At 39.1% G+C, this 27305-nt stretch overlaps 1 long non-coding RNA gene and 1 pseudogene across 2 annotated transcripts; both read right to left on the bottom strand.

Annotated features, from left to right (window-relative positions):
- Window positions 1-2030: 2030 nt before the first annotated feature.
- Window positions 2031-18120, bottom strand: LOC102733019 (eukaryotic translation initiation factor 1 pseudogene; annotated as a pseudogene). The gene is made up of 3 exons (XR_004079361.2): window positions 18034-18120; window positions 17767-17801; window positions 2031-2671 (listed from the first exon to the last, which is right to left on the bottom strand). The product of XR_004079361.2 is annotated as a eukaryotic translation initiation factor 1 pseudogene (transcript).
- LOC145722026 (uncharacterized) lies at window positions 6264-9308 on the bottom strand. The gene is made up of 2 exons (XR_014146062.1): window positions 8486-9308; window positions 6264-6711 (listed from the first exon to the last, which is right to left on the bottom strand). It is a non-coding gene; the product is annotated as an uncharacterized LOC145722026 (long non-coding RNA).
- Window positions 18121-27305: the final 9185 nt, after the last annotated feature.

The raw sequence follows: 27305 nt of genomic DNA, 5'->3' as shown, positions 1-27305 counted from the left end.
CAACAAATTAGACAACCTGGAAGAAATGGATGGATTCCTAGAGATGTATCAACTACCAAAACTGAACGAGGAAGAAATAGAAAACCTGAACAGACCCATAACCAGTAAGGAAATTGAAGCAGTAATCAAAAATCTCCCAACAAACAAGAACCCAGGGCCAGATGGCTTCCCAGGGGAAGTCTACCAAACATTTAAAGAAGAATTAATACCTAGTCTTCTGAAACTGTTCCAAAAAAATAGAAATGGAAGGAAAACTTCCAAACTCATTTTATGAGGCCAGCATTATCTTGATCCCCAAACCAGACAAAGACCCCACCAAAAAGGAGAATTACAGACTAATATCCCTGATGAACATGGATGCAAAAATTCTCACCAAGATACTAGCCAATAGGATCCAACAGAACATTAAAAGGATTATTCACCATGACCAAGTGGACATTTATTCCTGGGTTTATAGGTCAACATCCCAACATCTAATAGTAAAACTATTTTTATTCCTGGGCTGCAAGGTTGGTTCAACATCCGCAAATCAATTAATGTGACACAGTACATTAATAAAAGAAAGGACGAGAACCATATGATGCTCTCAATAGCTGCAGAAAAAGCATTTGACAAAGTACAGCATCCTTTCTTGATTAAAACTCTTCACAGTGTAGGGATAGAGGGTACATACCTCAATACCATAAAAGCCATCTATGAAAAACCCACAGCAAATATCATTCTCAATGGGGAAAAACTGAGAGCTTTCCCCCTAAGGTCAGGAACATGGTAGTGATGTCCACTATTATCACTGCTATTCAACATAGTACTAGAAGTCCTAGCCTCAGCAATCAAACAAAAAGAAATAAAAGGCATCCGAATCGGCAAAGAAGTCCAACTCTCACTCTTTGCAGATGATATGATACTTTATGTGGAAAACCCAAAAGATTCCACCCCAAAATTGCTAGAACTCATACAGGAATTCAGTAAAGTGGCAGGATATAAAATCAATACATAGAAATCAGTTGCATTTCTATACACCAACAACGAGACAGAAGAAAGAGTGATTAAGGAATCAATTCCATTTACAGTTGCACCAAAAACCATAAGATACCTAGGAATAAATCTAACCAAAGAGGCAAAGGATCTATACTCAGAAAACAATAAAATATTCATGAAAGAAATTGAGGAAGACACAAAGAAATGGAAAAACGTTCCATGCTCATGGATTGGAAGAACAAATATTGTGAAGATGTCAATGCTACCTAGAGCAATCTACACATTCAATGCAATCCCCATCAAAATACCATCCACTTTTTTCACAGAAATGGAACCAATAATCCTAAAATTTGTATGGAACCAGAAAAGACCCTGAATAGCCAGAGGAATGTTTGGGTTTGTTTTTTTTTTTCCTGAAAGGAAGTTTTAATTTAAACAAGGGTTTAAATACATTACATAACATTAAAACTGAAGGAAAAAATAAACCAAAACCAGTCTGTTACTTCACACGGCATTGGGCAGCTGTTGCTAGGAAGTTGCAAGCTCTACAGCTAGCTATATGACTATACATCAGTTTGAAGTTTGTTCCCTTGTCAAAAGTTTAACTCCTATGGAGGTTGGCCTCACATTCTGGTGTTTGGACATCGATTAGCTAGGATAGGAGTGGTCAAAAAGACCTTGGTGGCAGGTCAGATGTCCTATCACACCTCACTAGAGGGAAGGTGGCCGCTTGAAGCTCTGCCCACCTGGTCAGGTTGGAGACACCAGGGATCTTTCTTGGACTACCAATGACTCCCTGTAGCAGCACAGCTGTGGTTGCTGTCTTATCCCATCCTGTCCTCTAAGCTTCACCGTGGGCTGTTCAGGTGGTGACATTCTCTTAGGGCAGGGAACTCTGAAGAGGGAGAGCTGAGGAACTTCTGGCCAGACATAGCCATCTGTGATCTTGGGGCTCTGGGCTGGACGGAAACATCACATTACTGCTTGGTTTCAGCCCGGACACTGCCAGGCACCTACTGCTTGTTCTCTGTTTAAATGAGGGACTTCAAGACTAGACAGCATGGCTCTTTTCAGTTTATTGCATGAAGGAGTTACACTAGTCCAAGTTAAAAGCAGACCCCAAAAGGTTACATTATACAAGCTGTGAGGTTTTTAAACTTGTGACAAGGGACAGAAGGGAAATTCTACTCATCGCAAGGAAATCCTCACTTAAGCTTCAGTGAGCCAAAAGCACTTAAAACCCATGAACCTTCAGCTGGTTGTCCTTAGCCAGTCCAATCTCTACCAGGAACTGGCATATGTTCTTGCGCTGGTCACTCTGTAGCTGAATTACTTCTCCATATTCTGGATGCTCAATTACAGTACCATTGCAGGCTAATTTCTTCTTAAACGCCTTCACTAGTTTCTTTTTATCGTAATTATCAGCAATCCCTTGGACAGTAGTAAGCGTCTTCCTGACGTTTCTCTGTTGAATTCTTATGTGGTTATAATCCTCAGTGCCAGCAGGAAGCAGATCATCACCCTTACTTGCATCAGCAAAGGGGTCGAAAGAGTGGAGGTTCTGGATAATGGACATATGATATGATTCCTTTTCCTCGGTGAAAACGGCCTGTGGAAGGTGGCAGCGGGAGAAGGAGGGCTGGGGAGGAACCCTCCTACACTGTTGGTGGGAATGGAAGCTGGTGCAGTCCCTCTGGAAAACAGTATGGAGGTTCCTTAAAAAGTTGAAAATAGAGCTACCCTACGACCCAGCAATTGCACTACTGGGTATTTACCCCAAAGATACAAATGCAGTGATCTGAAGGGGCACCTGCACCCCAATGTTTATTGCAGCAATGTCCACAATAGCCAAACTATGGAAAGAGCCCAAATGTCCATCAACAGATGAATGGATAAAGAAGATATGGTATAATATACAACCAAATACTATGCAGGCATAAAAAAAAATGAAATCTTGGGGCACCTGGGTGGCTCAGATGGTTAAGCGTCTGCTTTCAGCTCAGGTCATGATCCCAGTGTCCTGGGATCGAGCCCTGCATCAGGCTCCCTGCTCAGCGGGGGGCCTGCTTCTCCCCCTCCCTCTGCTTCTCCCCCTGCTCATATTCTCTCTCTCTCTCTGTATCTCTGTGTCTCGAATGAATAAATAAAAAAATCTTTAAAAAAAAATGAAATATTGCCATTTGCAACGATGTGGATGGAACTAGAGGGTATTATGCTAAGCAAAATAAGTCAATCAGAGAAAGACAATTATCATATGATCTCACTGATATGGGGAATTTGAGAAAGCAAGGCAGAGGATCATAGGGGAAGAGAGGGAAAAATGAAATAAGACTAAACCAGAGAGGGAGACAAACCATAAGAGACTCTTAATCTCAGGAAACAAACCGAGGGTTGCTGGAGTAGAGGGGGAGGTGGGAGGGATGTGGTGGCTGGGTGATGGACATTGGGGAGGGTATGTGTTGTGGGGAGCACTGTGTATTGTGTGAGACTGATGAATCACAGACCTGTACCCCTGAAATAAAGAATACATTATATGTTAGTAATAATTTTTAAAAAGCTAAAAAAACAAAGAAAGAAAGACAAAGTTTTAAAGTTGTAGGGCAAATGAAAGGGGAAGAGAGAGCACTGGGCAGAAGCTGGTGAAGATGAGCAGTGAAGTCAGAGAGGGAAAGGTGGGCAAAAGGGTAGGAGGCTGGAGACTTCCAGAGAAGAAATGGCCCATGAAAATGTTCTAGGAACAACTATGAGGCAGAAGTGCAGGAGGGAGGTAGGAAGAGAGAATAAAAACAAGTGTGCCTGGAAAACTGGTAAATTGGGGATTTCCAAAAGACTGACTTTTGTGTTATAAAGATAAAAAGTAGAAGATAAGGGGCACCATGGCTCAGTTGGTTGAGCGCTGACTTGATTTCAGCTCAGGTCACGATCTCAGGGTCGTGTGATTGAGCCCTGCATTGGGCTCCATTCTCAGCGTGGAGTCGCTTGAGATTCTTTCTCCCTCCCCCTCTGTTCCTCTCCCTACTTTTGTGCTTTCTCCCAAATAAGTAAATAAATAAAAATTTTTTTAAAAGTAGAAAATAAAATTGCTGTTATATTAGAGGGATGAACATGACTGAAGAAAGTTTTCAAATTCAATTTGTATCTATTCATCTATTCCTTTGATTAGAACAGTTTAATAGAAATTTTTAGCATCTAGTGTATCTCTACTCATGATTTTTTTTCATGAATTTCTTGGCCTTTCTCTGATTTCTCAGACTTTGTTTCTTCCATACAGACTCCTGAATGATTTAGTCTACTTCCCCCTAGTGTATCCCCCCCAAATCAATGAATGAATGGCACAGCAACATAAAAAACAAATCTAAATATATATCCCAAACTTAATAACAAAACTGGTATTTTAATTCAGTAGGGAAAGTATGATTATCATGGCTGGCATAATCGACTCTTCATCTGAAAGAAAACAAAACTAGACTCCTTACTTCATGCTCTGTACAGAAATGAATTCCTAACGTTCCAAAGATACAAGGTTTTTTACAAAATCTGGTAGAATAAAATTCAGGGGACTATTTGTATAACTTTGGAGGAAAGGTGGAAATTAAATGAGGCGGGGGGTCTGCTTCTCCTTCTGACCCTCTTCCCTCTTGTGCTCTCTGTCTCTCATTCTCTCTCTCTCAAATAAATAAATAAAATCTTAAAAAAAAAAAAAGAAAAAAATTGAATGGAAAAATAAACTATAGAAAAAAATACTTTTTAAAAAAAATTCAATTAGCCAACATATGATGTAGTGTTCAATGATTCATTAGCTGCATATAACACCCAAGAAATAGATAGTTAAGTCAGTCGGAAAAGCATGGGACTGTTGATCCTGGAGTCATGAGTTTGAACCTCACATTGGGTATAGAGATTACTTAAATAAATAAAACTTTTTAAAAAAAAATTAACAAAAGGGGACGCCTGGGTGGCTTCTCCCTCTACCTGCTGCTCCCCCTGCTTGTGCTCTCTCTCTCTCTCTCTCTCTCTCTCACACACACACACACACACACACAAATAAATAAATAAATAACAAGAGAAATACAAAAGTTTATTCTGCAAACACAAAACATTGCTGAAAAGAAATTAAAGACATAGGGATGCCTCGGTGGCTCAGTCGGTTAAGCGTCTGCCTTCGGCTCAGGTCATGATCCCAGGGTCCTGGGATCGAGTCCCACATCGGGCTCCCTGTTCAGCAGGAAGCCTGCTTCTCCCTCTCCCACTCCCCCTGCTTGTGTTCCTGTTCTCACTGTCTCTCTCTGTCATATAAATAAATAAAATCTTTAAAAAAAAAAAAAAAAGAAACTTAACATTGTAAAGATGGCAATAATCTCCAAATTGATCTGCAGATCCAAAGCAATCTCTATCCAAGTCCCAACTGGCTTCTTTGCAGAAATTGACAAGCTGACCCTAAAATCCATATGAAATTTCAAGATCCCCTCACCCTTTATTTTCAATCTTGGTGGGGGAAAAAAAAAAAAAGAACAAACTGGGAGGACTCATACTTCCTGATTTCAGACCTTACTACACAGCTACAATAATCAAGACAGTGGGGGGGTGCCTGCGTGGCTCAGTTGGGTAAGCGACTGCCTTCAGCTCAGGTCATGATTCTGGAGTCCCAGGATCAAGTCCCGCATTGGGCTCCCTGCTCAGCAGGGAGTCTGCTTCTCCCTCTGACCCTCTCACACTGTCTCTCTCTATCTCATTCTCTCTCTCAAATAAATAAATAAAAGCTTAAAAAAAAAAAAGAGTGGGTATAAACATGAGGACAGACATATAAATCAAAGGAATAAAACTGGGAGCTCAGAAAAAGAACTCTTACATCTATGGACAATCAATTTTCAACAAGGGTGCCAGGACCATACATTGAGGAAAGAATAGTCTTTTCAACAAATGGTGCTGAGACAACTGGACATCCACCTATAAAAGGATGCAGCTGGACCCCTACTCCATACAATATACAAAATTTAACTCAAGGTAGATCAAAGATATAAAGTTACAAGACTCTTAGAAGAAAATAGGAATGTAAACTTTCATGACTTTGGATTAGGCAATGATTTCTTAGATATGATACCAAAAGCATGAACAAAAAAATAAATTGGGCATCACCAAAATTAAAAATATTTGTGGTTCAAAGGACACCATCATGAAAGTAAAAAAGACTACCCACGGAATGGAAGAAGATATTTGCAAATTATATAACTGATAAGAGTCCAGTGTCTGGAATAAGTATATATTTAATTTTGTGAACATATAGAATACAGTTATAATTGACTTAATGTCCTTCCTAACATCTGAGTCAGTTCGAGTTAGTTCCAATTGGTTGATTTATCTCCTCATTATAGGTTGTATGTTCCAGGTTTTCTGCATGCCTGGCAACATTTTTGGATGCCAGACATTGTGTCCTTTACCTTGTTGGATGCTGAATATTTTTGTCTATCTGTAAGTATTCTTGAGATTTGTTCTGAGGCTTACCTGAAATACTTCAGCCCTTTCAGATCTTGCTTTTAAGATTTGTTAGGTAGTTCTTGGGGCACCTGGGTGGCTCAGTTGGTTGAGTGACTGCCTTCAGCTCAGGTCATGATCCCAGGGTCCTGGGATGGAGCCCTGCATCAGGCTCCCTGCTTGGCGGGGAGCCTGCTTCTCCCTCTTCCTCTGCTGCTCCCCCTGCTTGTGCTCTCTCTCTCTCTGACAAATAAATAAAATCTTAAAAAAAAAAAAATTTGTTAGGTAGTTCTGGAACAATGCTCAGTCTAGAGCTAAGTATTCCCACTAGAGGGCAAGACTCTTCTCTGTACGCTACCCAAGGCCCCGGGAATCTTGAAGTTTTCCAGTCTGGCTGCTGGAACAGACACTATTCCTGGCCAGTGTAAGCAGCAGGCACTCCTACCTCTACTCATGTCAGGGGGTTCTTTTTCTGAGGTGGGGAGTTAGTTTCCTCACCTGTATGCACTGATCAGCACCCAACCCAATGTTCAAAGGGCCTCTCTGACTATGCCCAGAGTCACCTCTCTTTGCAGCCCTTTCCTCTCCAGTACTCTGTTCAGTGGCCTTAGTTGCCTTGGTCTCCCCAGACTCTCGGTTTTATCTCCTTAACTCAGAGAGCTTGCTGGGCTCCACTTGTGTTCTCCCTGCGCCACAGTCTGGAGACTCTCAAAGCTATAAGCGGGACACTGGTAGGGCTCACCTCATTTGTTTCCTGTTTCTCAGGGATCCCTATTCTTCGTTGCCTTTTGTATCCTCCCAGAAATTAGACGATCATACACAAATGCACACACACACACCCCAAAATGACTTCATAGAAAACATGCACTTTTGCACCTTGCTTTTTATTTTTATATTATTTTATTTTATTTTATTATGTTATGTTAATCACCATACATTGCATCATTAATTTTTGATGAAGTGTTCCATGATTCATTGTTTGCATATAACACCCAGTGCTCCATTCAATACATGCCCTCTTTAATACCCATCACCAGGCTAACCCATCCCCCCACCCCCATCCCCTCTAGAACCCTCAGTTTGTTTCTCAGAGTCCATAGTCTCTCATGGTGCACCTTGCTTTTTAAAATGTAGTGTCTTGACAAACCATAAGAGACTTTCAATCATAGGAAACAAAGTGAGGGCTGTTGGAGGGGAGGGGGGCAGGGGTATGGGGTAACTGTGTGATGGACATTAAGGAGGGCACTTGATGTAATGAGCACTGGGTATATTATATAACACTGATGAATCACTGACCTCTACCCCTGAAATTACTAATATATTATATGTTAATTAATTGAATTTAAATTTTAAAAACTAAAAAAAAGAAAGAAAGATTATTAAAAAGTAAAATTTAGTGTGTCGAATACCTTCTGTATCATGGCCTATATGGTGATCTCAATTAACAGTTGCATAGGATGCCGTTATATGGAGACAGCATAATTTATTTTACCAGCCTTCTATTTGTGAATATTTAGTTTTATTCAGGAATTTTCCATTACCAACAACACTGTAGTACCCATCTTCTGTAAATGTGAAATGAAGTTCCTGTCCACTTTTTCTAGTTCTGCTCTGACAGTGTACACATCTGTTCCTCCTCAAACCTATCAATGTTTCAGTGCATGGAGACATCTCTCTTGTCTCCCTTTGGCCTTCTTGAAGGGAAAACATGGGCAATGATCCCTCTACACCCCATAGGCTCAACAAGTTCTCTACTCTTTGGGTAATTAACCAGTTAGCAATGTGATTTTTTTTACTGGATTTGTCATATTTCAAAAAATGCCTCTATAAAATAAAAATTCATAACCTCCCCTCTACATTGTGACCTTCTTCCAATTCTCTCTCCTCAAGGAAACCAATGAAAACCTTATGATGCATATTCTTTTGTGGGTTTTTTTCTATGTACACATATAAAAAGTGCTTAAAAATTATTTGACTTGCTTTTTGCATATAACAATATTTCATGTACTTGATGTATTTCTAAGTCAATACGTACAGATCAACGGCATTCTTTAAAATAACTTCAGGGGCACCTGGCTGGCTCTGTCAGTAGAACATGCAACTCCTGCTCTCAGGGTTGTGAGTTCAAGCCCACATTGGGCATAAAGCCCACATTAAAAAAAAAAAAAAGAATCTCAGAACATTTCATAGTATGGATTTACCATAATTTATTCTAACATTTCCCCTGTACATTCATGGTGACTCCATATTTTTTAGCCATTATAAAAGAAATGATACAACATATATCCTTACATAGACATTGTTATATACTACTGCTTTTATTTCTATAAAATACATTTATAGAAGATTGTTGGATCAAAGGGTATGTCCATTTTATTTATTTATTTTTAATTTTATTGCAGTAAGAACACTTAACATGAGATCTACCTTCTTAACATATTTTTAAGTGTGCAATATGGTACCATTGAATAGAGGTACAAAGATGTACAGTAGATCTCCAGAACTTATTCATCTTGCGTATCTGAAACTTGTTGCCTATTGACTAGTACCATCCCATTTTCCCTACCAAGGACCCAGACAACCACCATTGTATTTTTTACTTCTATGAGTTTGATTATTTTAGATACCTCCTATAAGTGAAATCATATAGTATTTGTCTTTCTGTGACTGCCTTACTTCATTTAGCACATTGCCCTGAAGATTCATCAGTGTTATTGCATATGTCAGGATATCCTTCTTTCTTAAGGCTGAATAATATTCCATTGTATGTATATACCACATTTTCCTTATCCATTCATCCACTGATGGATATTTAGACTGTTTCTAATCTTGGCTATAATGAATAGTGCTGCAATGAACATGAGCTCTTCAAGATCTTGATTTTATTTTATTTATATATTTTTAAAGATGTTATTTATTTATTTGAGAGAGAGAGACAGAGATAGTGAAAGAGAGCACAAGCAGAGAGGAGAGGGAGAAGCAGGCTCCCATGCAGGACTCAATCCCAGCACCCCGGGATCCTGACCCGAGCCGTAGGCAGATGCCCAACCGACTGAACCACCCAGGGGTCCCAAGATCCTGATTTTAATTCTTTTAGATAAATACCCAGTAGTGGGACTGCTGGATCATAATATAGTTCTAGTTTTAATTTTTTAAGGAACCTCCATACTGTTTTGCATAGCAGCTGCACCATTTTGCATTTGAAACAATAGTGTGCAAGGGTTCTAATTTCTCTACATCCTCACCAACACTTGTTTTTTGGGGGTTTTTTGTTTGTTTGGGGGGGGTTGATAATAGCCATCCTAACAAGTATGAGGTGATCTCTTATTATGGTTTTGATTTGCATGTCCCTGACGATTAGTGAAGTGAGCATTTTTTCACATACCCGTTGGCCATTTGTATGCAAGTCCTTAGCCCATTTTTTACTTGAGTTATTAGGTTTTGTTGTTGTTGTTGTTGTTGAGTTGTAATCGTTCCTTATATATTTTGGAGATTATTCCCTTATCAGATGTATGGCTTGCAAATATTTACTCCCATCCTGTAGATTGTTGTTTCCTTTGCCGTGCAGAAGCTCTTCAGTATGACGTCATCTGTTTTTGCTTTTGCTGCCTGCGCTTTTGGTGCCACATCCATGAAGTCATTGCCAGGACCAATTTCATGAAGTTTTTACCCTATGTTTTCTTCCAGGATTTTTGCAGCTTCAGGTCTTACATTTAATTTTGAATTGATGTTTGTGTATGGTATAAGGGTTTAATTTCATTTTTTTGCATGTGGACCTCTAGCTTTCCCAATACCATTGGCTGAAGAGACTGTCCTTTCCCCATTGTGTACTCTTTCCATCCCTGTCAAAGATCAATTGACCGTATGTGCATTGATTTATTTCTGGGCTCTCTATTCTATGCCATTGGTCTATATGTCTATCTTTATGCCAGTACCATATTATTTTGATTACTGTAGTTTTATAATGTATTTTGCATCTGAAAATGTGATGCCTTCAGTTTTGTTCTTCTTTCTCAAGGTTGATTTCACTATTTGTGGTCTTTTGTGATTGGATGGCTTTTCTTTTCCTTGCCTAATTGCTCTACTAGAACTTTCAGTATTATGTTAAAAAGAGGTGTCAGGAGTGGGAATCCTTGCCTTGTTCTTAGTCTTGAGGAAAAGCTTTCAGTTTTTCATGGTTGAGTATGATGTTAGCTGTGGAGTTTTCATATATGGCCTTTATTATGTTAAAGCACTTTCCTTCTATTCCTATGTTGAGAGTTCTTATCATGAAAGGATGTTGAATTTTGTCAAATGCTTTTTCTGCATCTATTGAGATGATCATATGCTTTTTATCCCTTATCTTATTAATCTGATGCATCACTTAATTGACTTTCATATGTTAAACCATCCTTGCATTTCAGGGATAAATTTCACTTAGTCATGGTGTATGATCCTTTTAATGTGCTATTGCATTCAGTTTGCTAGTATTTTGTTGGGGATTTTTACATTTACATTCATCAGTGATATTGGCCTATAGTGTTCTTTTCTTGTTGTGTCTTTATCTGGCTTTGGTATCAGGGCAAGGCTAGCCTCATAAAATGAGTTTGGAAATGTGTCCCCCTCTTCAACTTTTTAGAGGAGTTTGAAAGTTGGAATTAATTCTTCTTTAAATGTTTGGTAGAATTCACCAGTGAAGCCATCTGGTACTGAGCTTTCTTTATTTGGAGGGTTTTTTTTTATTACTGATTCACTCTCTACGCTAGAGAGATCTGTTCAGACTTTCTATTTCTTCTTGATTCAGTCTTGGTGGCTTGTATGTTTCCAGGAATTTATCCATTGTTTCTAGGCTATCCACTTTGCTGTATATTTGCTTTATAATTGTTCATAGTCATCTCTTATGATTCTTTTTATTATTTATATATTTTTAAGATTTTATTTATTTATTTGACAAAGAGAGAGCACAAGCAGGGGGAGTGGCAGACAGAGGGAGAGGGAGAAGCAGGTTCCCCGCTGAGCAGGAAGCCCAAGGTAGGGCTCGACTCCAGGACCCTGGGATCATGACCTGAGCCGAAGGCAGATGCTTAACCGAATGAGCCACCCAGGCATCCCATCTTTTTATTTTAAAAAAAAGATTTAATTAATTTATTTATTCGAGAAAGAGCTTGAGCAGGGTGGGGGTGGGGGGAGGAGAGAGGAGCAGAGGGAGAGGGACAAGCAGACTCTGCGCAGAGCACAGGGCTTGACCCCATGACCCTGAGATCACCATGGGAGCTGAAATCAAGGGTCAGTTGCAGGGTGCCTGGGTGGCTCAGTTGTTAAGCGTCTGCCTTCGGCTCAGGTCATGATCCCAGGGTCCTGGGATTGAGCCCCGCATCAGGCTCCCTGCTCGGCAGGAAGCCTGCTTCTCCCTCTCCCTCTCCCCCTGCTTATGTTCCCTCTCTCGCTGTGTCTCTCTCTGTCAAATAAATAAATAAAATCTTAAAAAAAAAAGATGCTTAAACGACTGAGCCACCCAGGCGCCCCTCTCCTTTTTTATTTCTGTAGCATCTGTTGTAATATCTCTTCTTTCATTTCTTATTTATTTGAGTCTTGTTAGTCTAGCTAAGTGTGTCAATTTGTCTACTTTTTATTTATTTATTTATTTTTTTTTTGAAGATTTTATTTATTTATCTGAGACAGAGAGAATGAGAGAGACAGAGAGCACATGAGAGGGGGGAGGGTCAGAGGGAGAAGCAGGCTCCCTGCAGAGCAGGGAGCCCGATGCGGGACTCGATCCCGGGACTCCAGGATCATGACCTGAGCCGAAGGCAGTCGCTTAACCAACTGAGCCACCCAGGCGCCCAATTTGTCTACTTTTTAAAAAAAAACAACTCTTAGTTTCATTGATTTTTTTTCTAAAAGGGTATGTGCATTTTAAATTTAAGTAGCTATGACCAGATTACTTGCCAAAAAGGTTGTGGTAATTTATACACTCTCTGAAAAAGGTGGGGGATGGAGTGGTCTCCATCTGGAAGAAAATAAAGTTAGAACCTTGTCTCACACTATCAACAACAATAAATTTCACAGAGATTAATACACTAATACAAAAAATAGAACTATTTCCTATTAAAATAGGAAAAAATAAAAGATAACATTTGTTTAACTTCAAGATAAGTTTGGACTTTTAAAAAAGACTGGAAACTGAGACGCTATAAAGAGAAAATTGATGTATTCAACCACATAAACATTTAAATACATAAACAAAGCCAAAAGAGAAATGAATAGAGTGAGAGAGAAACTTGCAAGATATGACAAAGTGATACCACTAATATATAAACAACTCCTTCAAATTAGTAAGAAAGAAATCTATAAAAAGCTAATAGAGGGGTTCCTGGCTGGCTTATGCAGTAGAGCATGCAACTCTTGATCTCAGGGTTTTAAGTTTAAGCCCCACGTTGGGTGTAGAGGTTCCTTAAAAAAATAAAATCTTAAAAAAAAAAAAAGCTAGTAGAAAAATGGGCAAAAGATAGGAATAAGAATTGATAAAGAACTATAAACAGCCAATTAACTTATGAAATGTTCATCCTCAGAGGTAGTACAAAAAACACACACTTAACCAACATTATCATTATTCCCCATTCGATGGCAAAAATGGAAAATATTGCTAATATCTAATGCTGTTGGGCACTGAGCATTCTTGGTCACTCTGACAAAGGAACCATTTTAAGTAATCAATTAGTCAATTGCACTTTCACACCTTACTTTTTTTGTTTCATTGACTGCATTTCCAAGCAAATGATATTTTACCACCAGCTGCAGAAGATAACACCTGAATGAGGTGTGAAACAACACGAATCAGAAGCCCACTCACAGTGCTGTGTGACAGGGGCAATGCTCCTTCTTCCCCTTTCCAAATATTCTATAATGTAATCTTCACAATTCAGGGGGAAAATTAGCAGGGAAAAAAAATAACATTCTCATATTTTTCCTGAGCGTGCTGCTTTAGAACCTCATTATGCAGTCCGTATGCAACCTACCCTTCTGCCAAATGAATCTTCTACCTAAGTACTCTGCAGCAGCATGAATTTACTAAGAACAAAAATCTCACGTCAAAATAAAGTCTTTGTTTTATTTTCTTCTTTACTTACAAGTCGAGAAAGAGGAAGTATCCGGGGAAGCTTTAGGAGGGGATTTTGATCCACATAAAGAAACACTGTCCAGAAAGGGAACCTCAAGTTCACCTGGTCGCCCTTATACAGAAGAGGAAGCCCTAAGCGAAGAAAAGCAAGACCTCAGAAAACACACAGGTTAGAAATGTGTAGCAGTTCCCACTGATTTTGTTACAGGTCATTCCAAAGATGTTCTTTTTTTTTTTTTTAAGATTTTATTTATTTATTAGAGAGAGAGAGAGAGAGAGCGCGTGCACAAGGTGGGGAGGAGCAGAGAGAGAAGCAGTTTCCCCGCTGAGCAGGGAGCCCGACTCGAGGCTCCATCCCAGGACCCTGAGATCGTGGCCTGAGCGGAAGACAGGTGCTTAACCGACTGAGCCACCCAGGCACCCCTGATCATTCCAAAGGGGTTCTTACCCCATTTTGTCCAGCCCTTTCTCTGCAGTCACAGGCTTGCAGAAGAGGGAGCCTTCTGGTGCAGTGTAACCACTAGGTGGCACTGTGCACTGCCGGGCTAGTTCTGGTAAAGTGGCCCCCTGTCCAGCTATCCTGTTTCCCTGTCTATGGACGGGGTCCTTTTCACGCCTGCTAAATCATAATTCTCCAAAATTTATAAACTTAGCCAATTTTAAGAACCATTTAATTTTTCTTAGAAAGGATAGAATTTTGGTTCATGGATTGGGAGGGACTTTCACTGTAAACATTTTCTGGAATCAGTCCATTCCTAATTGTTACTGTAAAACTCATGCAGCCTCTAGGGGCTCCTCAGGGTGCCCAGTGCCAAATGAGCTATGAGTTGTAGCTGAAGGACTAGTGTATAGAGTGTAGAGTGCATGGAAATGCTTCCTGAGACCCAAGAAAAAAATGAAAACCTCCAGAACAAATCATGCTGAACACTTTGGTGTGCTCCCCACAAACTGTGTTTTAAATAAGCCTTGCAGGTGATTCTGAGGCAAAAGTGTTGAAACACTGTTTTATAAGACGCATAATTAAAAGGCAGTTTCCCTTCTGACCCAGGCACCATCCTGGTGGCTATCTGTCTAGCTTCAGCAAGCCTGCGGGGATGATGATAAAAAGCATTCCCAGTGTCTGGTTCTATATTTTCCTGTGTAGAGAATGCCACCCATGCTGGGATCAGAAAGAGCACACAATTAGCTGCAGCCATTGTTCAAGATTGTTGTTGTTATAAAGCCCGGCACATAACGGTGTTCAGGGAATATTTGTTGTCAGCAATAAAATAAAACATTGTGTATACATAATGCTATATACATTGAACCTCATATACATAATATTGGATAAATGAAGCCAGACACAGAAGTTTACATACTCTGATTTCATTAGATGAATATCAAGAAAGAGCAGGACTAAAAAGGACGGAAGTCAGAAAAGTGGTTGCCCTTGAAGGGGGAGGATTGACTGATAGGAGGAAGTGTTGACGGAGAGCGGAATGAAGGATTGTCTGGGATGCTGGAACAGGACCTGGGTTACACGGGGGGGAAACAGCACAAAGTGTGCTGGGGCCACCTCACTGCTTGGGGTGCAAACTGCCTCCAGGACGTCTCGCTGCCAAAGTAAAAAAGTCATTGGGTGCTGTACTTAAAACAAAAAAAGAAAAGAAAAGCCCAGCTGGAAAGGAAGACAGGAAAACAAATATGAAAATGAAAACAAGATGAAGAAGAAAAAAAGGAAAAGGGTAGAAATACAAGAAATACAAAGGACCATAATTTATATAATTGGAGTCTTTGAAGAAGAAAACAAAGCAATGGAACAGAACTGACATTTAAAACTATAATTCAGAAAACATTTTCAGAAATAACAAAGACCTGAATCTACGTATTGAAAGACCTGCCAACTACCTGAGAAAATTAACCTGAAATGATGAACTCTGGGACATATCTTGGCAAAACTATCAGATTGTAAAGATAACGAAAAACATTCTGAAGGCCTCCAGACACAAAAGGACATAATCTGCGAGTGCAAAAGAATGAGATGAGCATCAAACTTCTCAAAAGCAGCATCTAAAGCAAAGCAAAAATGGAGTGGCATTTTCTAGAAACTGAAAAAAAAGTGTACTCCATGGCAGCCAAACTGTTTTTCAAGTATCAAGAGAAACATTTTCCAGGAATTTAGGACCTTTTTTGAGGAATCTTTCAGAGGTTAAGCTTCATCCAACCAACAGATGACTTGGAAAATTTTAACAAAATTTTAACTTGGTGGGGTGCCTGGCTGCTCAGTTGGTAGAGCATGTGTGTGACTCTTGATCTCTGGGTCCTGAGTTTAAGCCCCACGTTGGGTTGCAGAGATTACATACGTACATACATACATACAAAAAACACAAAGGGCTCATGGTATTTTAGTACAGATCATTACAGATCAAAGACTAAAACAAAGTAGGAAATGAGGGTAGAAGACCACAGTACAAGTGTAAGACATTGTGACAAAGTAGAAATAATGCAACCAAAAAGATGGGACAAGGAAGAAAAAAGGAATGGGAAAGTAGAAAAAGTTGATTGATTGTCTCAGAGGCAACAGGTAGGGGTTAAAAGAGGTTAAAACTGATGATCTTGAGGATATACGTAAAAAAAAAAATTCTTAAAAATGTATCATATATTAGGTCATGAGAAAAACTTCAGTAAGTTCTATCAGGTGGACATTTTATGGACAACAGTCTCTGATCACGATACAATAAAACTAGAAAATATTAACTAAAAAAATTTTAAGGATTCTTAAATTTTTAAATTTATAAAATTTTTAAATTGTATATTAAACAAATTTCAGTTTAAGAGGAAATGAAACAAGAAAAAAATTATTTTGTAACTCTGTGTGGTGATGGATATCACGGTGATCATTTATGTGAACTAAATTTATGTGGTGAGATATATATATATATATAATCATCATGTTGTATGCCAATTATATATTAATTTTTTAAAAAGAGGAAATGCAAACTTTAATTATGGAATTTCTAAAACAGAATGATTAATGAAAACACTACATATCAGAATCTATGGGATACATTACAACAATGATCAAAGTACACAGTACAAAAAGACACTTTTATCAGTTAAAAACAAAAGAATGAAAATAAATTAATTAAATTCTTAGCTCACAAAACTAGGAGGGAAAAATAGGAAAAGAACGACAAAGTGAACCAAAAGAAAGCCCAGGGTAGGAAATAATAAAGTAAGAGTAGAAAATTAAAGAGTCAAGGAATAGAAAAGCAGAAAATCTAATTCACAAATCAAAATCCTGGTTTCCTGAATAATTTAACAAAATAGACAAACCATTCTCTAACTTGATCGAGAAATAAGGGAGAAAGCACAAACGTACAAAATAAAAAACAATGAGAGATATACCATGGAAACGAAAAAAATTTTTAAATCATAAGAGATTAATTTGCAAAGCTCAAAGCAAATAAATGTTGGAAGCCTAGCTAAAATGTATATTTTCCTTAGGGAAAGTACAGAGACGTACGAATTGGTGAAGAAAAAGTAAAAATATCTATATCACAGATGACATGATGGTATACCTGATAAGCCCTTGAGAATCAAGAAGAAAATTAACTCAAATAGTAGAAGAATTCTGAAAGATAACTCTTTAGAAAAGTAACACACACAAATCAAGAGCTTTCATATGCATTAATAACAACCACTTAGAGGACATAGCCCCACCGACAATAGCAAAACATTAAGTATGTAGAAGTGAATTTACAAGAAGTGTAAAAAATTTATATGAGCAAAACTTGGCAATATTTCTGAAAGATACAAAAATAGACTCAATCGAATGATCAAACATTTTCTATGTTTAGATAGGACAACACAGTATAAAGTTATAAATCCTTCTTAAGTTAATTTATAAAGTTAATATAATCCCAATAAAAATACCAACAGTTGGTAATAGAATTCGTATAGAAAAACAAACATGAAAGAATCTCCAAAAAACCGTGAAAAAGAAGTACAGTGAGGACCTAACCCCACCAAACATTAAAACGTGCAATAAAGCCTCTATAATTAAAGTGATTGGTACTGATGTATAAATAGACTGACAGTGAAACTGAATAGATATCCCAGAAATAAACCCTAGTAGATAAGGAAATTTGTATACAAAAGTGACATTTGAAATCACTGGGGTAAATAAAAGATGCAAAAGAGTAACCTTTTGGAAAAAGATAAAATTATATCCATACCTTACTCCATGCACAAGAATAAACTCCAAAGTGATCTAAATGGAAAAGAAAAAGAAAAAAAAACAACAACACGTAAGTTACTAGAAGAAAATATGGGTAAATTCTTTTTTAAAACGAGTGTAAGTTTCCCCCATTTCTGAAAGTAGATTGCTCCTATGAAACCTTTTGTAAGCCAAAATAGCATAAATCAAAGAAACGCCATGATATGGAAAAAATTTTGAGCATGCTCAGACCCAAAAAATAAGGCCCCCTAGGCTTTTCTGATACCTTAAGACGCATGTCGCTCACGGATGCACAAAATAGATGGAGGGGGAGCAGAGATGCTCACAGACACAGAACTCTTGCAGTTTGACGCTGAGACCCCGAGCTGTGCCCGGGGAGGAAGTGTGCTGGGGCCACTCCTCTCACTGCTTGGGGTGCAAACTGCCAGGACTGCTCACTGCCAGACCAACACTACACAGTGTTTTTGCCTTTCACCTTTCTTCACAGAAGCAAAAATCCTCTTTACATCTCTTTCACTTAGCAAAAACAGGTACTAATGTAGGGCTGTTGTCAAAGTGAGGTGGCATCATGCAAACTTTTAAAAAATAGGGAAAAGCTTTCAAACCCAAGGTTGATAGATTGATAAATTTGACTACATAAAAATAATTTTTGAAGGGCAAAAACAATAACACAAAGTAAAGAGGTAACTGATAAACTAGGAGAAAATATTTGCAACATACGTGACTGATAAAGGGTTGTTATCACCAGTTTATTCTTAAACTCTGAAACTGAAGAATGAAAGACCAAAAACTCAATAGAAAAAATGAAAGGAAAAGATATGAACAGACAATTCACACAAAAGTATAAAAATGGTCTTTAAAATATGTAAAGATGTTCAATCTCACTCATAATTAGAGAAATGAGAATTGAAACTACACTGATATACCACTTCTCACTTACAGATTGGCAAAAAGTGGGGGGAAAAAAAAACAACCATGACAGTACATTCTTTTGGTAAGGCTGTGGGGAAACAGGTATTATCAGAGATTGCTGGTAGAAATCAAAATCAGGGGGCGCCTGGGTGGCTCAGTCGTTAAGCGTCTGCCTTCGGCTCAGGTCATGATCCCGGGGTCCTGGGATCCAGCCCCGCATCGGGCTCCCTGCTCCGCGGAAAGCCTGCTTCTCCCTCTCCCACTCCCCCTGCTTGTGTTCCCTCTCTCGCTGTGTCTCTCTCTGTCAAATAAATAAAATCTTTAAAAAAAAATATGTAAAGATGTTCAATCTCACTCATAATTAGAGAAATGAAAATTGAAACTACACTGATATACCACTTCTCACTTACCAGATTGGCAAAAATTGGGAAAAAAAAAAAAACATGACAGTACATTCTGTTGGTAAGGCTGTGGGGAAACAGGTATTATCATAGATTGCTGGTAGAAATCAAAATCAGGGGGCGCCTGAGTGGCTCAGTTGGTTAAGCATCTGCCTTCAGCTCAGGTCATGATCCCAGGGTCCGGGGATCGAGCCCCACATCGGGCTCCCTGCTCGGCAGGGAGTCTGCTTCTCCCTCTGACTCTAACCCCTCTCATGTGCTCTCTCTCATTCTCTCTCTCTCAAATAAATAAATAAAATCTTAAAAAAAAAAAAAGAAATAAAAATCAGTATAACCTTTTAGAAAGAAATTTGGCAATATCTGACAAAGTAAATATGTGTTTGCCTTTTGGCCCAACAATGCCACTCTGGGAGTCTACCCTGAATATACACCTCCACCAGGATGAACCTACATGTGGACAAAGTTGTCCATTGCCATACCGTTCGTAATTGCAAGATCCTGGAACAGCCTAAACTCCCCCATACACAAGAGACTGAGTAGACCACGATGCATCCACAAAATGAAGTGCTTCACCACTGTAAATAAAATGAGGAAGATCTCAATGAACTGATATGAAGTGATTTCCAAGATACATCGTTAAATGAAAAAAGTGAAGAGCAAAAGAGCATTTATTGAGAGACACTTCCAGAATGGTGGCATGAGGAGCTCTCAGGACCTGTCCGCCAGCGAAGCAATCATAACTGGTAAAATTTAAGAAAAAGAGAAAAAAGCATTTAAACTCTCTGAAAATTGTCCTCAGGGCAGACAGCAAATTAACATTTATTCACGAATATCTGCTAAATGTTGATAAGATCAGCTAGAGTCTGTAACACTTGAGCCACCACACACTTTACCCCACTAGCTCAGAGCATGGAAGCTCCACTCGAGGTGGGTGCAGCTCCTCTCTCCTCCCCACCCCCCCAGCTCCCAGGCAAAGACTACAGTGTCTCCCCAGGAAGGGCAGGCCATCAGCCTTTCTCATCTTTCCCAGCTCCATGTTGCAGAGCAAAACTGCAGGCGAGTGTGGACAAGAGCTTGGGGCTCCCTTTTTGCACTGAGCCTCTGCTTACATGGGGGAGGTGCTACCTCAGGGCAGCAAGCCAAGAATACCAGGACCCTGAGCTCCCTCATCCCAGCTGCTAGTAGGGCGCTGGTTCTATAAGGACCCAAGGGACCAGAGGATACTTCCTCTGCCCAGTGCCCTGCAGTAGAACAGAGCCCTCACTCTGAGGAAGCAAGCTGCTGTCCTCACTGCTAGCTCTGCAGTTAAGTATATTTTATAACAATTTTTAAAAAGTAATACTTATATTTACAGGTGGACTTAGGATTAGAAGAATCTAAATTAACATCTCAAATAAAATATGGATCATAATGAGCTAGGTGCTTTATAGAACTAACTCCGTAATGTCATGGATCAAATAATCCATTCTTAACAGTAACTTTTATATTGGTATTTTAAGGTTCTTTCTATTAACTCTTCTTCTTGGGTGAAAAACAACTGGAAACATCCCAAATATCTATTAACTCCTCATTACAAAAAAGAATGAACTTCTGGTACATGCAACAAATGGAAAGAGTGTGCTGAAGCCACACAAAAAAAGGGTGCACACTGGGTGATTCCATGTATATGAAGTTCAGCAAAAGGCAAAACTAATTTATGTGAAAAAAAAATGTTCGTGGTTCTCTACATGGAATTGTTGAATCGCTATATTGTACACCTGAGTGAATACAACATTGTATGTTAACTACACTGGAAATAAAATGTAAAGAAATACAATTGTTCTCTAAGGATGAAAATTCGTGTGGGAAGTGAAAGGGGGCACAATGGAACTTTGTGGATGGATGGAAATGTTTTATAAATTGATTGTAGTGTGGTTACACTGATACATATATTTGCCAAAACTCATCAAACTATACACGTAATATAGGTTCATTTTATTTTATTCAAATTATATATCAAAGTTGACTAAAATAAAATAGAAGGCAAAAAAAAAAAAAAAGTCTGGTGTTTTCCCTATCTGCTCATATCTAAGAGAGGAGCAATAAGAAGCTGATTGGAGGGGCGCCTGGATGGCTCAGTCTTTAAGCATCTGTCCTTGGCTCGGGTCATGATCCCGGGGTCCTGGGACCGAGTCCCACATCGGGCTCCCAGCTCAGAGGGAAGCCTGCTTCTCCCTCTCCCACTCCCCCTGCTTGTGTTCCCTCTCTCGCTGTGTCTCTCTCTGTCAAATAAATAAATAAAATCTTAAAAAAAAAAATTGATTGGAATTGATTGGAAGTCCTGTAAGTGAGGAGTCTTTTCAATAAGGGGTTTCATTGTAGGGCAATCTGGGTGGGCTGTTTGTGGGAAACTCTTAATGTCAGTATTTTTAGGTCTTCCCTAAAAAAGAGGCAGTAAGACAATTGAGACCAGACTACTTAGGCTCAAGTACAAGGTCTACCATTCATTTGCTAAATCCCTAACTTCTCTGGGCCTGTTTCTGTATCTGTAAAATGGGCATGATACTAATGCCTACCTCAGAGTTAAGGTGAGGATTAAATGAGTTAATGTATATAAAACAATATCTGGCACATAGTAAGCACTAAATAAACATTACCTGTCATTGTTATCATTATTATTCAGGCAAGACACTTCCAATCTTCTGCCTTGAAAACAGAATCCTGGGCACCTGGGTGGCTCAGTCGTTAATCGTCTGCCTTCAGCTCAGGTCATGATCCCAGGGTCCTGGGATCGAGTCCCACATCGGGCTCCCTGCCAGGCAGGAGGCCTGTTTCTCCCTCTCCCACTCCCCCTGCTTGTGTTCCTGCTCTTGCTATCTCTGTCTTTTTCAACTAAATAAAGAAAATCTTTAAAAAAAAAAAAAAAAGAAAACAGAATCCTGGCTGTCACTTCATAGGAGGGAACAAGAAAGAGAAATAGCTGGGTTAGAGAAGAGGGTTCATCCATTCTCTTTGCCCTTTTCCTGGGGGAGGGGGAGGTTATGGCCCTATTTTCCCTTTACTGTCTTTGTTGGGATTGGGGGAGGAGCAGAAGTTATATATGGGTTCATCCCACGAGCTTCCAGGAAGGATTTGTCAAGCAAAAGAGCAGTGGAAAGCCTTGCTAATAAGGAGCTGAAGAGATCTGATGACATAAAAATTTTAATTATATATGTTAAAAGCATCATAAACAAAATCATAACATCATAAAAAATCAAAGATAAACAACCTAGTGTGAAAAGAACTTGCAACAAATGTAGTGTGGAAATAAAGACCTACTCCGATAAGAACTCAGAGCTTCCCAAGCAAGGGAGTCACCACTCGCACATGCTTTGGGCAGAACGAAAGCCAGCAGGGGAGTGAGAAAGCCTTGTGGCCACGTGGGGGAGGGGGGATTTCAGATGGGCTTTGACTGGAGATTTGTGGCACAGAGAATGTGGATGCAGGCTAACTAGACACAGGGCATCTTATGTGATTAGTTTGGGGGGCATATTTGGTTTTCTCTGGCTGATCCTGAGTTGGAAGCTGGCGAGAGGAAGCAAAAAATGGGGAAAGTGACAGTCATTGACCAAGTCCTGATGTTGTGGGCGGGTTACTACAGAGGTTGTGGTTTGGTGGCCTTGACTGACTGCTGCAGAGGTTGTGAGACAGAATTCTATGGTCACATGTGGTCTCACTGTTGTCTGTATTTATACTCAGTCTCTCGGTAAGTTAAGGTGCATAATATGTGAAGCTTATACAAAAGGGATAAGAAGGGGTGCCTGGGTGGCTCAGTCGTTAAGTGTCTGCCTTCGGCTCAGGTCATGATCCCAGGGTCCTGGGATCGAGCCCCGTATTGGGCTCCCTGCTCCGCGGGAGGCCTACTTCTCCCTCTCCCACTCCCCCTGCTTGTGTTCCCTCTCTCGCTGTGTCTCTCTCTGTCAAATAAATAAATAAAATCTTTAAAAAAAGAAAAAAGGGATAAGAAAAATCTAGATGTCTCCAATAGATTAAATGTTTCCATATTCGGAATTAGAAGCAGCCAATTCAGTAGATTCAAATCACAGTTAAGTTTGGTTTATGCATATCCGATTGCAAATGCCACAGGAAAAAAGAGAGAAAGGTGATTCAACTCTATGATTCCCCCGCAATGAGTGCATGTCACAGACAATGCAGACTTGGCATGGCTTTGTTTTCAAGAAACAAACTGTAGGGGCGCCTGGGTGGCTCAGTCGTTAAGTGTCTACCTTCGGCTCAGGTCATGATCCCAGGGTCCTGGGATCGAGCCCCGCATCGGGCTCCCTGCTCAACGGGAAGCCTGCTTCTCCCTCTCTCACTCTCCCTGCTTGTGTTCCCTCTCTCGCTGGTCTCTCTGTCAAATAAATAAATAAAATCTTTAAAAAAAAAAAAAAGAAAGAAACAAACTGTAGAATTAATTATGATGCACAGAGAATCACCAATAACGAGTAAGAGGAACTGACAATATCAGCTACAGAAGATAATATTAATATTTTATGGATGATTTAAGACAGAGTTTTCAAACTATGGGTTATGATCCATTAGTGGGTTGTGAGATCAATTTACAGGGCAATCATTTTTTTTTTTAATTGACTGGTATAGAATAGAACAGAATATTGTCTTTTTGCCTTATCAGTTAACTTTTAGAACCCAACGTTTGGGTAAAATGTGACCCCAGTGTCAACACTGAAATAATTCAGCCTCATAGGAGAAATATATAGGGATAAAACAAGATACTGTTTGTCTGAACAGAACTACATCAGGGCGTCTGGGTGGCTCAGTTTGTTGAGCTGCCTTCAGCTCAGGTCACTATCCCAGAGTCCTGGGATAGAGCCCCACAGGCTCCCTGCTCCGTGGGGAGCCTGCTTCTCCCTCTCCTCCCCGCTTGTGCTCTCACTATCTCTGTCGCTGTCTCTGTCTCTCTCTCAAATAAATAAATTTTAAAAATAAAAAAAAGAACTACGTCAAACTTAAAACTTCTGTGCATCAAAGGATACAATCAATAGAGTTGAAAGGCAACCTACAGATTAGGAGAAAATATTTGCAAATCCTGTATCTGGTAAAGTGTTAATATCCAGAATATAAAGAGAACTACAACTCAACAACAAAAACAAATAACTCAATTTAAAACTGGGTGAAGGACTTAAATAGACATTTCTCCAATGATCTACAAATGGCCAACAAGCATATGAAAAGATGCTCAACACCACTAATCATTAAAAAATGCAAATCAAAGCCACAATGAAATACCACCTCACACTCATTAAGATGGCTACTAAAAAAAAGTGTTTCTAGGGATATGGAGAAATTGGCTCCATTATGAAATGTTGGTGGGATTGAAAAACGATGCAGCCACTATGGAAAATGGTATAGCAGTTCCTCAAAAAATTAAAAATGGAACGACCACATCATCCAGCAATTGCACTTATGGATATATATCCAAAAGAATTGCACGTAGGGTCTCAAAAAGACATTTGCACACCCATGTTTAAAAGCAACATTATTCACAATAGCTAAGAGAAAGCAGCCCAAATATATATTGATAGAGGAAAGGATAAACAAACTGTGGTATACACATACAGTAGAATATTCAGCCTTAAAAAGGAGGGAAATCCTGTCATGCTACAACATGGATGAACCTTGAGGACATTATGCTAAGTGAAATAAGTCAGTCACAAAAAGACAAATACTGAATGATTGCACCTACATGAGATATCTAAAGTAGTCAAATCCATAGAAACAGAAAGTAGAGGAGTGGCTACCAGGGGGTAAAAGGAGGGGAAATGGGTTCAATGGGTATAGAGTTTCGTTTGGCAAAGTGAAAAGGTTCTGGAGATCTGCTGCACAACAATGTGAAAATACTTTTTTTTTTTAAGATTTTATTTATTTATTTGACAGAGATAGAGAGTACAAGTAGGCAGAGAGGCAGGCAGAGGGAGAGGGAGAAGCAGGATCCCTGCTGAGCAAGGAGCCCGACGTGGGGCTTGATCCCAGGACCCTGGGATCATGACCTGAGCCGAAGGCAGCTGCTTAACCAACTGAGCCACCCAGGTGCCCCCCATGTGAATATACTTAACACTACTGGACCATACACATAATGATGAAGGATAGTTGGAAGAAAGGCAGGCAGGGACAAGTCCCCCCACGCCCCAGAGGTAACCACCCTTAAAAGGATTTTACACCGCCCTGGAAGTACCCCTCCACCTTTTCCCACGTGATAGATAGATGACAAAAACCTGATTGGATGACACGTGCAGAGAGGTTAATCAGATTAACACAGCCCACCAACAAGCCCATAAAAACCCTTAGACTTAGAAACTCTTGGTGGTGACCCTCTTGGGTCCCCTCCCTCTTCAGGAGCTTTGTACTCTTCATTAAATAAACCTTACTATCACTCAATAAACTATGCTTTGCTACCCACCTCACTGGTCTACCTCTTCATTCTTTAAAGCGACATGACCAAGAACCACAGGCACTGAAGGAGAAGAAATCCTGCAACAATAATAATGGTTAAGATGGGGAATTTTATATGTTTTTACCACAATTAAAAATAAAATTTAGGGGCGCCTGGGTGGCTCAGTCAGCTAAGCGTCTGCCTTCAGCTCAGGTCATGATCTCAGGGTTCTGGGATAGAGCCTCACATCGGACTCTCCGCTCAGCGGAGGGTCTGCTTCTCCCATTCCCTCTCCTTCTGTGCTCTCTCTCAAATAAATAAAATCTTAAATAAATAAATAAAATTTAAAAATTATTACTTTAAGACACCCAAAGTGGGACTTGAACTTACAACCCTGAGATCAAAAGTCACATGCTCTACCAACTGAGCCAGCCAGGCACCCCTAAAAATTATTTTAAACTAAAACAAGATACCATTTGTTACTTTCTTCCCAAAGCTTTTTGTGATAATGTTAAATGTTGGTGAGAGTTTAATGAGTTGTCTTACCATTGCTGGTAGAAGCATCTCTCATACGAAAGCAGTTTGGCAATATCTTTCAAGAGACTTAAAAGTATTAACATCCTTCAGCTCAGTAGATCTATTTCTAGCAATCTATCCTAAGGAAAATTTTAAATGTGGACAAGGATTTGGGCACAAAGATGTTCATTACATTCTTTTATTTTTTAAGGGAAAAGTTGTAAACAGTGTAATACTGAAAACGTGGCAAGAGTAAAGAACATTTGGACATCAGAAAGTGAATGAAAAAAATGTCTTAAATTCACGTGATGGGCATATCATAGAGTCATTAAAACATCTATTCATAAATAATTGTTAATGGAAAAATGTGTATGATTCAACATTAGTTGTGTTAGGATAATTTTTTTAAAAGACAAAATCATGACTCTCACGTAAATATAAAGAGACCATTCATCAAACATTGAATTTCACTCATTAATTAATCAGGGAACCGGTAAGGTATTAAAACCAGTTCAAACAAGAATTCAGAGAATCCCATAGGAATAGGTCAATCAGGAATACTTTAATGAATTTACAAATAGATACAAAACTGACTTTATCTACTTACGGATTTGGAAATCTTATCCCTCCACCCACAGAAGAAATTTCCATATCTAGGAGCCAGAGTAATTTGCATCACTTACCTCTCAGTGGAGAAGTGTAGTAAACAGGACACTAAGGGATCATTTTTACGTTCCTTTTCTTGCCTCCATTTCAAAATCTCTTAAAACATTTCCTAACAGTTGAAATCATCAGAATATAAAATTAAATATATAGCATTGTCTCAATTAAGAAAAAAAAGAGAAATTCACCCTAAATATTAAGTATGGGTTTTTTTGTTAATGGTGGAGTTTTACTTCCCTAATCTTTTCTCTTCCCCAAGTTCTCAACAATAAAAACAGTCCTTTTATAGTAACAGTTTCAAAACTACAATCATAAGACAGTTCACCTAAAGCAAAAAGACCCAAATAATGGTACCCCTAAAATTCAGTAATACTCAGGAAAATTTATATCTAAATCTAAATAAATCTATATACAATATAAAATCAATATGAAATGCCTGAGATTAGCTACTTGTGGAAATACTCCCCAAAAGCAATCTTCCTCTGAACAAATTTGATGATAAATATTTTTGAGGAGACAAAGCATGCTTTCAAATTCCTTAGGGAAACCACAATCTAAGACTAAGAGGAAAATAATTGAAGAGTATTTTTTTATTATTAATTCTAACATGAATTATACTAGGGATGAGATTTGGTA

Source organism: Leptonychotes weddellii, chromosome 6, assembly GCF_054177405.1.
Source record: "Leptonychotes weddellii isolate Sample4059 chromosome 6, ASM5417740v2, whole genome shotgun sequence".
Taxonomy (NCBI): domain Eukaryota; kingdom Metazoa; phylum Chordata; class Mammalia; order Carnivora; family Phocidae; genus Leptonychotes; species Leptonychotes weddellii.
The sequence above is the reverse complement of the archived record's forward strand: the minus strand, read 5'-3'. Positions and strand labels throughout refer to the sequence as shown.